Consider the following 13,409-nt stretch of genomic DNA (forward strand, 5'->3'; position numbering starts at 1 on the left):
GCTGACAGTCATGTAGTAAGAGTTGCTTCGAACCTCAAAATAATGCGACAGTGATGTCAGAAGAATTGTTAATGATCTCAAACTGATGGGACAGTGATGTCGTAAGAATTGCTAATGAACTAAAAATGATGCTAACAGTAATGTAGTGATCGTTGCTACTAAACTCAGTGATGCTTACAGTAATGCAATACGTGTTTCGAACAACCTCAAAGTGATGCTGACAGTCATGTAGTAAGAGTTGCTACTAACCTCAATTTAATGCGACAGTGATGTCAGAAGAATTGCTAAAGATCTCAAAATGATGCGACACTGATTTAGTAAGAATTGCTAATGAACTCAAAATGATGCTAACAGTAATGGAGTGAAAGTTTCGAATAACCTCAAAGTGATGCTGACAGTCATGTGGTTTGAGTTGCGAGTAAATTAAAAATGATGCTGACAGTGATGTCGGAAGAATTGCTATTGAACTCAAAACGATGCTAACAGTAACGTAGTGATAGTTGCTAATAAACTCAGTGATGCTTCCAGTAATGTAGTAAGTGTTTCGAACAACCTCAAAGTGATGCTGACAGTCATGTTATAAGAGTTGCTACTAACCTCAAAATGATGCTAACAGTAATGTAGTGATAGTTGCTATTCAACTCAGTGATGCTTACAGTAATGTAGTAAGTGTTTCGAACAACCTCAAAGTGATGCTGACAGTCATGTAGTAAGAGTTGCTACGAACCTCAAAATAATGCGACAGTGATGTCGGAAGAATTGCTAATGATCTCAAAATGATGCGACAGTGATGGAGTGAAAGTTTCGAATATCTCAAAGTGATGCTGACAGTCATGTAGTAAGAGTTGCTACGAACCTAAAAATGATGCTACAGTGATGTCAGAAGAATTGGTAATGATCTAAAATGATGCGACAGTGATGTTGTAATAATTGCTAATGAAGTCAAAATAATGCAACAGTAATGTAGTAAGAGTTGCTACGAACCTCAAAATAATGCGACAGTGATTTTTGGAAGAATTGCTAATGATCTCAAAATGATGCGACACTGATGTAGTAAGAATTGCTCATGAACTCAAAATGATGCTGACAGTAATGTAGTGATAGTTGCTACGAACCTCAAAATAATGCAACAGTGATGTCAGAAGAATTGCTAATGATCCCAAAAAAATGTGACAGTGATGTCGTAAGAATTGCTGATGATCTCAAAATGATGCGACAGTGATGTAATAAGAATTGCTAATGAACTCAAAATGATGCTAACAGTAATGGAGTGAAAGTTTCAAATGACCTCAAAGTGATGCTTACAGTGATGTAGTAAGAGTTGCTACGAACCTCAAAATGATGCTACAGTGATGTCAGAAGAATTGGTAATGATCTAAAATGATGCGACAGTGATGTTGTAATAATTGCTAATAACCTCAAAATAATGCTACAGTGATTTAGGAAGAATTGCTAATGATGTCAAAATGACGTGAAAGTGATGTCGGAAGAATTGCTAATGAACTCAAAATGATGCTCACAGTCATGTAGTAAGAGTTGCTAATAACCTCGAAATGATGCTTACAGTGATGTAGTAAGAGTTGAAACTAGAACAACAAACTGTCCTCTGATGGTTGGACAGGTTGGTTTGGTCCGTCCTCTCACTCATCATTAAAAGCCCTTATTACTCATCATTCATCCAATCTGACACTCACGTCTGCAGTGGGGAATCCCCAGCAGCCCGCGGCCCACATGGAGAAGTCTCGGCCAATCACGTGGGGCCTGCAGCGGCACCGACCACCAAATGGCTCGCAGGTGTCACTCTCAGCTCCAACCTCATGGCAGGCACAAGGCAGGGCGCCGTTGTTGAAGAGAGCCCAAGAGACACAGCTTAGCTGAGACAGAATGGAGACGAAGGATAGGAGGGACGACAGAGAAAAAGGAAACGTTAGCGAGACATTTTAGGAAAATTAGTTTAGTGGGGAAAAGTTTCTTAGCCAAACTTGCTAAATGGAAGGACAACAAAAAAACAAAGATCTTCAAAAGAAAATTAGCACAAAATGAAACCCTGCAAGAGAAAGTAAATCAAGAACTAAATATTCTTGAGGCTCAGGTCTTTAGTTCCAATGCTTGTAAATGACATCTGAATGCATTCACAACCCAAATCTGAGCAGACAGAAGCGTCCCAGTCAGGCCCAGTTTAGTTCCTCTAGAACATTCAGGGATACAGAACATGGACCAACTCAGGCTGAGAGACACCAACTTGACATGAAAGCTGTTGAGGCCACAGTTGCTGATGAAGTGGTCAGATTTCTCCAGTGGTTCTTGGTTCAGGGAGCTGGAGCTGGAGCTGCTCTCAGGCACCACCAGGACGTAATCCTGGAGAGACAGAAGGAAGAAGTCCAGGCCTGACAGAGGAGAAGGAGGCACAGAGTAGAAAAAGCAGATACGTGTGGGGAAAGGGAGAGGGTATCAGTCCAGCAGAGGAGCAGGAAACCTACCACCACAGGGCTCTGCCTGCAGGAACCTGCAGGTGAGGAGGACCTGGTGGTCCGGCACATCCAGAATGATCTGGTTTTTAGACGCCGGCACGTTTCGGCAGCCGTAAGCGTGGGGACAGAAGGAGGCGTTGGCGTGGCCTGAAAGACACAAACAACCATCTCCATTTGAATGTTTCTCAAACAGCCGGAGCAGGAAAGCTAAGATGAATCAAAGATCCTCCACCCTGCCAGATCCGACCCTGGTAATGTAGACCTGCACAGGGTGGGTGGGGTGGAGCGGCTGGTGGTGGTGGAGGATGAAGACGTATCTGCCCAAAGCCTGGACACGGTGGAGTCCACCGCAGCGTTCTGAGTAGAAGGATGAGAGCGATGTTCAATGCTACATGTTTTCTTTCCTGAACCGCCGATGTTTCCAATCACGAATCTCAGTCATGAGATTTGAACATCATGGAGGAGTTCAAAAGTGTCAAACTGGGCCGGTCTCCATTTTATGAGTCCGGAGACCGAGGATAAAACTACAAGTCCCTGGTTCAGATTTGACTCGTCTGAATCCAAACACAGCAGCGTTCTTCCACCAGGCCAGATGAGTTGATCATGATAACAAGATATCTTCATGCTACTACAACACACAAACTCATCACCAGAAAAGACTTCATGGTGGAACAACAAATCTCCTCTCAATGGGAAAAACATTGAGTTGAACAATCAACTTTTCCATGATGACATGGAGAGCTTGGCAGCAGCAGCAGGCTTCCATTGGGGGCTGATATGCCAGCTCCACTTAGCCTTCTTTGGAATGGTTTCACCTGGAGTGATGCTGTTATTGAGACCTTTTATCTGGAACAACACCACCTGCATGGAGACTGAGGACTTCAACAGAAGCAGATGTTGACTCAGAATAAATCTAAATATTCCAGATGTGTTAAATCAATCCAGCAGCAGTAGTGGGAGCGTCGTAAACTCACTCACTCAGCAGCCGTCAGCCTCCGTACCTGCACGGAGTCCAGCCTGATGTGGTCTCTGTTGTCTGCTCCCAGAGGTGGTCTGTCACCTCTGAACCAGGGGGCTCATCTCTCTGGTGGGAGGGCAGTGGAGGAGCTGCAGCGGGGGAGGCCAGGATGGGCTCCTGTAGGAGGAGCTCTGGCTCTCCTTAAGCACCAACCAGTGGGAGGGAGTTTGGAAACGTGAGGGGACACAGGAGGAGCTACAGGGGGAGGGAAGGTGGATCAGAACCGTTCTAACAAGAGCGCTGAGGGGACACAGGAGGAGCTACAGGGGAAGGGAAGGTGGATCAGAACCCTTCTAACAAGAGCGCTGAGGGGACACAGGAGGAGCTACAGGGGGAGGGAAGGTGGATCAGAGCTGTTCTAACAAGAGCGCTGAGGGGACACAGGAGGAGCTACAGGGGGAGGGAAGGTGGATCAGAACCGTTCTAACAAGAGCGCTGAGGGGACACAGGAGGAGCTGCAGGGGAGGGAAGGTGGATCAGAACCGTTCTAACAAGAGCGCTGAGGGGACACAGGAGGAGCTACAGGGGGAGGGAAGGTGGATCAGAACCGTTCTAACAAGAGCGCTGTCCCACTAATGTTCCTCACCAGAATCCTCCTGTCAGGGGGGAACCGTCCATGGGTGCTGATGCAGCGGACTGAAGGTTCAACGTAGTCCATGCTGAACTGGTCTTTAGGCACCAGGTGGACTTTGTGCTAAAAACAGCAGAAAAAAAAGACAAAAAGGGGAGAATTTTAGCAAAAGTATGCAAATGAGCTGAAGATCAAAATAGAAAAAGTAAATCAAGGTTTTTTTCAAATGATTGCCAGCTATTTAGCTAAGAGAAGGACAAATGTCAATCAAGATGTCAGAATGGAACGATCCCACTGGCTTCTGGTCAAGGGAACCATGGAGATGCTAACTTCCTGTTGGACTATCAGGGTGTCTCATCCCTGACATGCTAACTTCCTGTTGGACGATAAGCGTGTCTCATCCCTGACATGCTAACTTCCTGTTGGACGATAAGCGTGTCTCATCCCCGACATGCTAACTTCCTGTTGGACGATAAGCGTGTCTCATCCCCGACATGCTAACTTCCTGTTGGACGATAAGCGTGTCTCATCCCTGACATGCTAACTTCCTGTTGGACGATAAGCGTGTCTCATCCCTGACATGCTAACTTCCTGTTGGACGATAAGCGTGTCTCATCCCCGACATGCTAACTTCCTGTTGGACGATAAGCGTGTCTCATCCCCGACATGCTAACTTCCTGTTGGACGATAAGCGTGTCTCATCCCCGACATGCTAACTTCCTGTTGGACGATAAGCGTGTCTCATCCCCGACATGCTAACTTCCTGTTGGACGATAAGCGTTTCTCATCCCCGACATGCTAACTTCCTGTTGGACGATAAGCGTGTCTCATCCCCGACATGCTAACTTCCTGTTGGACGATAAGCGTGTCTCATCCCCGACATGCTAACTTCCTGTTGGACGATAAGCGTGTCTCATCCCTGACATGCTAACTTCCTGTTGGACGATAAGCGTGTCTCATCCCTGACATGCTAACTTCCTGTTGGACTATAAAGCCTGATTTAAGCCTGATTTATGCTTCTGTGTCGCGTCGTATTCGTACCTACGCCGTCGTCGCAGACCGTACGCCGTAGCCTGAAACGCGCCTCCAAAAAATCCTGCTTACGCATCGCGTCGACGCGTGGTGACGTCAACGTCGAGGACTGTGATTGGTCCCGCTCAGAACGTTATTTCCGGTTCAGTCGCGGCACAGCAACACCACCATTTTCAAAGTTTCTGTGGTGAAAGCTCCAAGAAAAAATGGACCAAGCTGAAGAAAGGATGATCGAGGAGGTGCTCAAGTACGACCACCTCTACAACTCCTCTTCGCGGCACTACAAAGACTGAAAAAAGGCCAACAATTGTTGTCTGTGACCGGAAGAAAACCAAGGAATCCGACAAGAGCCCCGTAAACAATACAAAGACAAAACCACACCCCCTAGCGGCTTGGCAGTGAAGAGCAGAGCAACGCGTTCCCTCGACGCAGAATAAACCAGGCTTTCCAGTCGCACCTGTTTTACGCCCCCGTGCCAGATAAGGACCCCCATCGGGCTGTGCCACTCTGGAGGGAGTGCGTCTCACAGTCAGTCAGCGGAACCATGCGGATCCGGGCCGGAGGTGTGGGAAGGAGCGCCAATTGTATCGGGTTGTTGTTTTCTGGACTGCAGCAGAACAGGGGCAGCCGGGACTGGAATGTAGAAGTAGGTTATCTTGAAGTTGACTCAGTTATGGTGAACGATATTGTGGTTCAACACTTTCATGAGCTTTAAGGCAAACACATTTCATGAGGAAACAACGCCGGAATTGGACGGATTTCAGCGGCACACAACAACGTATCCGATACACCTCATTGGAAACCTGGTGGTCTCAGACTAAGAAACACCAGTCACCATGAAGAAAGGAACTTTTAGCTGAGGACTCATGTTCTTTTCTGCAGGTTGAATGTCGCATTTGTTGGACAGAAGCGTCTCATCTCAACAAAAGCACCTCTTCAGTGCTGAGGCATGATGGGGCCAGGCATGAGAATGAAGTCCCAGATCCACCAGGATGAACTCAGGTATACAGCCACTCTCCAACTGACTCACAGTTGCTTCATTGATCATTAATTCCTATTCATTTCTTCTCTCCTTCATCTTTAACCATCCAGCTTCCAGGAAGCAGTTGCTGGATGAGGCTCTGCTGAATTTCATCCTGAAGGACTGCCAGCCCCTCAGCACTGTTGAGAGGGAAGGGTTCAGGGAACTGGTTCAGGTCCTTGAGCCTCATATGTTTGCCAACCAGAAAGGTTTGTGTGGAAATGATCTAAAGCAGTCGTTGATATCTCCAGTTTATTTCATCTTTAATTTCAATGTATTGATTTACTCTGGGTGTCATTTTCAGACCATCAAACAAACGGTGGCCAAAAAGTACCAGGAGGAACGGGAAGGAGTGAAAAAGGAAGTCCAGCTGCCATGTGGACATCTGTGGACATGGAGGCTCCCTTGGCTCTGACCTGTCACTGCATTCGTGAGAATGAATGTGTTGGGAGTGCAAGACTTTCCACAAAGTCACCTTGCTGACAGTGTGGCCCCAGTCCAAAGAGGCATGATGGAGGACTGGGCCATCACCAACAAAGTCAAGTGTCTTGTGAGCGACGCAGCACCAAACATGACAGCATCCACTAGACAGCTCCAAATTCACCACTCAGTCTGCACTGCACATCGTCTGAATCTAGGAGTCAGAAAATCCTGTGATCAGATCCCCACTTCCATCATCAGACACAAAGCCAGGAACACTGTCACATCCTTCAGATCAGCACTACAGCCAAGGAGAAGCTGGCTCAGGTGCAGCAACAGATGGGAGGGCCAACCCTGAAACTCATCAGTGAGGTGCCAACACGCTGGAACAGCACACACAGCTGTCAGGGCTGCATGATGAGAGGGAACCAGTGTGGGAACCTCTGGCCTCTCTAAGACAGATTTGACTCCACTGACAGCTGAGGAGTTCACCACCATAGGAGAAGCACTTCTAGTAAACAGAGGTCATTCTAGTAGCCTGGTCCCTCTGTGGTTGAGCTATAATTTTAGGAAATATGGTCATTATTCAATGGTGACGTCTCTCTGCTGAATAATGTAGAACTGAACGGATCCACTGGACCTTCTTTTTACAAACAGCAGCATGCAGCAGCTGTCCTGAGTGGAAAACTGCACATTTCTGTTGGTGAGAGTTAATCAAGTGATGGACTTTGTCTCTCAACAGAAGCTGTGTGGAAAAACCCTGCAGCTACGAGGGCTTCAGATTCTGAGAGTGATTCTTACGCCATTGGCTGGTTTAACCTGGCGTCTGACCGTGGAGGTGGCCGAGAGGAGCGTGACATGGCTGCACAGGTAAATCAACTAAAGCAGTGTTAGTCTTTGGCAGCAGGCCAGGCCGACAAATGCTAATGTCTCTGACTGACTGACTGATGAAGTTGGACCATTGGTCAGCAACAATGATGCATGACCACAAATAGTGGCCTGGGTCTTGATGAAGCTCACATGACTGTCAGCATCATTTTGAGGTTATTAGCAACTCTCATGACATCACTTTAGCATCATTTTGAGGTTCGTAGTAACTCTCACCACATCACTGTAGCATCATTTCTTAGGTTCATAGCAACTCTCATTACATCACTGTCAGCATCATTTTCAGGTTTTTAGCAAGGATACTACATTACTGTCAGTATCCTTTTGAGGTTTTTAGCAACTCTCACTACATGACGGTCACCATCATTTTTTAGGTTTGGAGCAACTCTCACGACATCACTGGAGCCTCATTTTTAGGTTAGTAGCAAGTCTCACTACATGACTGTCACCATCATTTTTAATTTAGTAGTAACTCTCACTACATTACTGTAGCATCATTTCTTAGGTTAGTAGCAACTCTCATTACATCAGTGGAGCCTCATTTTGAAATAAGTAGCAACTCTCATTACATCACTGTAGCATCATTTTGAGGTTCGTAGAAACTCTCACGACATCACTGTCAGCATCATTTTAAGGTTAGTAGCAAGTCTCACTACATGACTGTCACCATCATTTTTAATTTAGTAGTAACTCTCACTACATTACTGTAGCATCATTTCTTAGGTTAGTAGCAACTCTCATTACATCAGTGGAGCCTCATTTTGAAATAAGTAGCAACTCTCATTACATCACTGTCAGCATCCTTTTGAGGTTTTTAGCAACTCTATCTACATGACTGTCACCATCATTTTGAGGTTTGTAGCAACTCTCACTTCATCACTTTCAGCATCATTTTGAGGATAGTAGCAACTCTAACGACATCACTGTAAGCATCATTTTTAGGTTAGTAGCAACTCTCACGACATCACTCTAGCATCATTTTGAGGTCGGTAACAACTCTCACCACATCACTGGAGCATCATTTCTTAGGTACATAGCAACTTTCACAACATCACTTTAGCATCATTTTGAGATTAGTAGCAACTCTCACGACATCACTTTCAGCATCATTTTGAGATTAGTAGCAACTCTCACTCCATGACTTTAGCATCAATTTTTAGGTTTTAAGCAACTCTCACTACATTACTGTCAGCATCATTTTGAGCATCCTAGTAACTCTCACTACATCACTGTCGCATCATTTCTTAGGTTCGGAGCAACTCTCATTACATCACTTTAGCATCATTTTTAAATTAGTAGCAACTGTCATTACATCACTTGAGCATCATTTTAAGGTTCGTAGAACTCTCACCACATCAGTGTAACATCATTTTGAGGTTAGTAGCAACTCTCACTACATCACTGAAGAATCATTTTGAGAATAGTTGAAACTCTCACTACATCACTGTAGCCTTATTTTGAGTTTAGCAGAAACTCTCACTACATTACTGTCAGCATCATTTTGAGGTTTTTAGCAACTCTCACCACATCACTGGAGCATCATTTCTTAGGGTAGTAGCAACTCTTACTACATCACTGAAGCATCATTTTGAGGATAGTAGTAACTCTTACTACACCACTGTCGAATCATTTAAAGGTTCGTAGCAATTCTCACTACATTACTGTCAGCATCATTTTGAGGTTCGTAGAACTCTCACCACATCACTGTAGCATCCTTTCTTAGGTTCGTCGCAAGTCTCATTACATCACTTCAGCATCATTTTGAGGTTCGTAGCAACTCTCATGACATCACTATCAGCATCATTTTGAGGTTAGTCGCAACTCTCACTACATTATTGTGGCATCATTTTGAGGTTTTTCGCAACTCTCACTACATCACTGTAGCATCATTTGTTTGGTTAGTGGCAATTCTTATTACATCACTGTAGCATCATTTGAGCATCGTAGCAACTCTCACGACATTACTGTTGCATCATCTTGCGGTTTTTAGCAACTCTCACCACATCACTGCAGCATCATTTCTTAGGTTTTTAGCAACTCTCACTACATCACTGTAGCATCATTTTTAGGTGAGTTGCAACTCTCAATACATTACTATAATCATCATTTTGAGGTTCGTAGCAACTCTCACCACATCACTGGAGCATCATTTCTTAGGTTAGTAGCAACTCTCATTACATCACTGTCAGCATCATTTTGAGGATTTTTGAAACTCCCACTTCATGAGTGTCAGCATCATTTTGAGATTAGTAGCAACTCTCACTACATCACTGTAGCATCAGTTTGAGGTTTTTAGCAACTGTCACAACATTACTGATAGCATCATTTTGAGATTTTTAGCAACTCTCACGACATCACTATCAGCATCATTTTGAGGTTGGTAGCAACTCTCACTACATCACTGTAGCATTATTTTGAGTTAACAGAAACTCACACTACATTACTATCAGTATCATTTTTAGGTTTTTAGCAACTCTCACTAAATGACTTTAGCATCATTTTGAGGTTCGTAGCAGCTGTCATGACATCACTTTGGCATCATTTTGAGATTAGTTGCAACTCTCACCACATCACTGTGGCATCATTTCTTAGGTTAGTAGCAAGTCTCATTCCATCACTTTGGCATCATTTTGAGGTTTGTAGCAACTCTCACTACATTACTGTAGCTTTATTTTGAGTTAAGCAGAAACTGTCACTACACTACTGTCAGTATCATTTTTAGGGTTTTAGCAAGTCTCACTTCATTACTTACAGCATCATTTTGAGATTTTTAGCAACTCTTACCACATCACTGGAGCATCATTTTGACGTTCGTAGCAACTCTCACTACATCACTGTAGCATCATTCATCGATTTTAAGCAACTCTCACTACATAACTGTAGCATCATTTTGAGGATAGTAGCAACTCTCACTACATCACTGTAGCATCATTTGGAGGATAGTAGCAACTCTCACTACATCACTGTAGCATCATTTGGAGGTTTTTAGCAACTCTCACTACATTACTGTAGCATCATTTTGAGGTTAGTAGCAACTCTCACTACATTACTGTAGCATCATTTTGAGGTTTTTCGCAACTCTCACCACATCACTGTAGCATCATTTTGAGGTTCGTAGCAACTCTCACTACATTACTGTAGCATCATTTTGAGGTTAGTAGCAACTCTCACCACATCACTGTAGCATCATTTTGAGGTTCGTAGCAACTCTCACTACATCACTGTAGCATCATTTTGAGGTTTTTTGCAACTCTTCCTACATTACTGTAGCATCATTTTGAGGTTCGTAGCAACTCTCACTACATTACTGACAGCATCATTTTGAGGTTTTTAGCAATTCTCACTACATTACTGTAGCATCATTTTGAGGTTTTAAGCAACTCTCACTACATTACTGTAGCATCATTTTGAGGTTTTTAGCAACTCTCACCACATCACTGAAGAATCATTTTGAGATTTTTAGCAACTCTTACTACATCACTGTAGCATCATTTTGAGGAAAGTAGCAACTCTCACTTCATGACTGTCAGCATCATTTTAAGGTTTGAAGCAACTCTCACTACATCACTGGAGCATCATTTTGAGGTTTTTAGCAACTCTCACAACATCACTGAAGCATCATTTTGAGATTTTTAGCAACTCTTACGACATCACTGTAGCATCATTTTGAGCTTCGTAGCAACTCTCACTACATCACTGTAGCATCATTTTGAGGTTTTAAGCAACTCTCACTAAATCACTGTAGCATCATTTCTTAGGTTTGTAGCAATTCTTTTTACATCACTGGAGCATCATTTCTTAGATTAGTAGCAACTCTCACTACATTACTGGAGCATCATATTGAGGTTCGTAGTGTCACGTCCCCATGGTCACGGGCATGGGGGCGTTGCATTATTTTTGACTTCCTTCCCTTCTCAGGTTCGAGCTTCATGGGGCGGAGCTGCTGACTAATTGGGAGCACCTGGGCCCGGCGTCTCCCAGCTATAAAGCAGGCGATCAACCTGGCCGGTTGTCTCTCGCTCACTCCTCCTGGCCCACGTCGGAGCGATGGTTGTGTTTCTTGAGTTATGTCTTGTTTAGTTCTCTGCATCCATCACACCGCACACATACACCCCCTGTACACTCATGCACACACTCGCACTCACCACTGACACTACTGATAACCACACTCCACTGTACGTTATGGTTTGCCTTGTGTTGATTTTGCGTTACTAATAATAAATTATTAGTTGTGTGTCACGTTTAGTCTGCGTCTCCCTCCTTCGATGTCACGATTTCTGAGCCGGGTCGTGACAGAAGCAAATCTCACCACATCACTGTCGCATTATTTTGAGATTTTAAGCAACTCTCACTACATCACTGTAGCATCATTTGGAGGATAGTAGCAACTCTCACTACATGACTGTCAGCATCATTTTAAGGTTTTAAGCAACTCTCAGTACATCACTGGAGCATCATTTTGAGGTTCATCGAAACTCTCACTACATCACTGTAGCATCATTTTGAGGATAGTAGCAACTCTCACCACATCACTTTCGCATCATTTATTAGGTTAGAAGCAACTCTCATGACATCACTTTCGCATCTTTTTGAAATTAGTAGATACTCTCATTACATCACTGTCAGCATCATTTTGAGTTCATTATTATCATTGAGGTTATTCGAATCTTTCACTGCATTACTGTTAGCATTATTTTGATTTCATTAGCAATTCTTACGACATCTCTGTCGCATTATTTTGAGGTTATTAGCAACTCTTCCTACATCCCTGTAGCATTGTTTTTGAGGTCGTTAGCAACTCTTCCTACATCACTGTAGCATTTTTTGAGGTTATTCGCAAATCTTACGACATCACTCTCAGCATCATTTTGAGATCATTAGTAACTTTAATTACATCACTGTAGCATCGTTTTGAGGTTCGTAGCAAATATTACTACAAGACTGTCAGCATCACTTTGAGGTTATTCGAAACTTTCACTACATTACTGTCAGCATCACTTTGAGTTTGTTCGCAATCCTTAGAACATCACTGTAGCATCATTTTGAGTTCATTAGGAATTCTTACGACATTATTGTAATCATCATATTGAGGTTTTTCGCAACTCTCACAACATTACCATCAGCATCATTCTTTAATTCATTCACAATTCTTCCTACATCACTGTAGCATCATTTTGAGTTTATTAGCAATCTTTACGACCTCACTGTAGCATCATTTTGAGGTTCGTAGCAACTATTACTACAATAATGTCAGTATTATTTTGAGTTTATGAGCAATTCTTACGACATCACTTTCGCATTATTTTGAGTTTTTTAGCAACTCTTACTACATCACCGTCAGCATCATTTTGAGTTCATTTGCAATTCTTCTGACATCACTGTCGCATCATTTTGAGTTCATTAGCAATTCTTACGACATCACTGTCGCATCATTTTGAGGTTATTAGCAACTATGACTACATTACTGTCAGCATCACTGAGTTTATTAGCATCTATCACCACGTGACTGTTAGCATCGTTTTGAGTTCAATAGCAATTCTTACGACATCACTGTCATCATCATTTTTAGGTTACTCGCAGCTCTAACCACATGACTGTCAGCATCACTTTGAGGTTATTCGAAACTTTCACTACATTACTGTTAGTATCATTTTGAGTTTATTAGCAATTCTTACGACATCACAGTAGCATTATTTTGAGTTTCGTAGCAACTCTTACTACATGACTGTCAGCATCACTTTGAGGTTGTTAAAAACACTGACTACATTACTTTAAGCACCAGTGAGTTTATTAGCAACTATCACTACATTACTGTTAGCATCATCTTGAGTTCATGAGCAATTCTGACGACATCACTTTCAGCATCATTTTGAGGTTATTACCAATTCTTCTGACATCACTGTCGCATTATTTTGAGGTTGTTAGCAACTCTTACTACATTACTGTTGCATTATTTTAAGCAACTCTTTCTAACTGACTGTCAGCATC

The sequence above is a fragment of the Aulostomus chinensis genome, chromosome 1 (genome assembly GCF_037954235.1).
Source record: "Aulostomus chinensis isolate RoL2024-O1b breed Wild chromosome 1, RoL_Achi_v1.0, whole genome shotgun sequence".
NCBI lineage: Eukaryota > Metazoa > Chordata > Actinopteri > Syngnathiformes > Aulostomidae > Aulostomus > Aulostomus chinensis.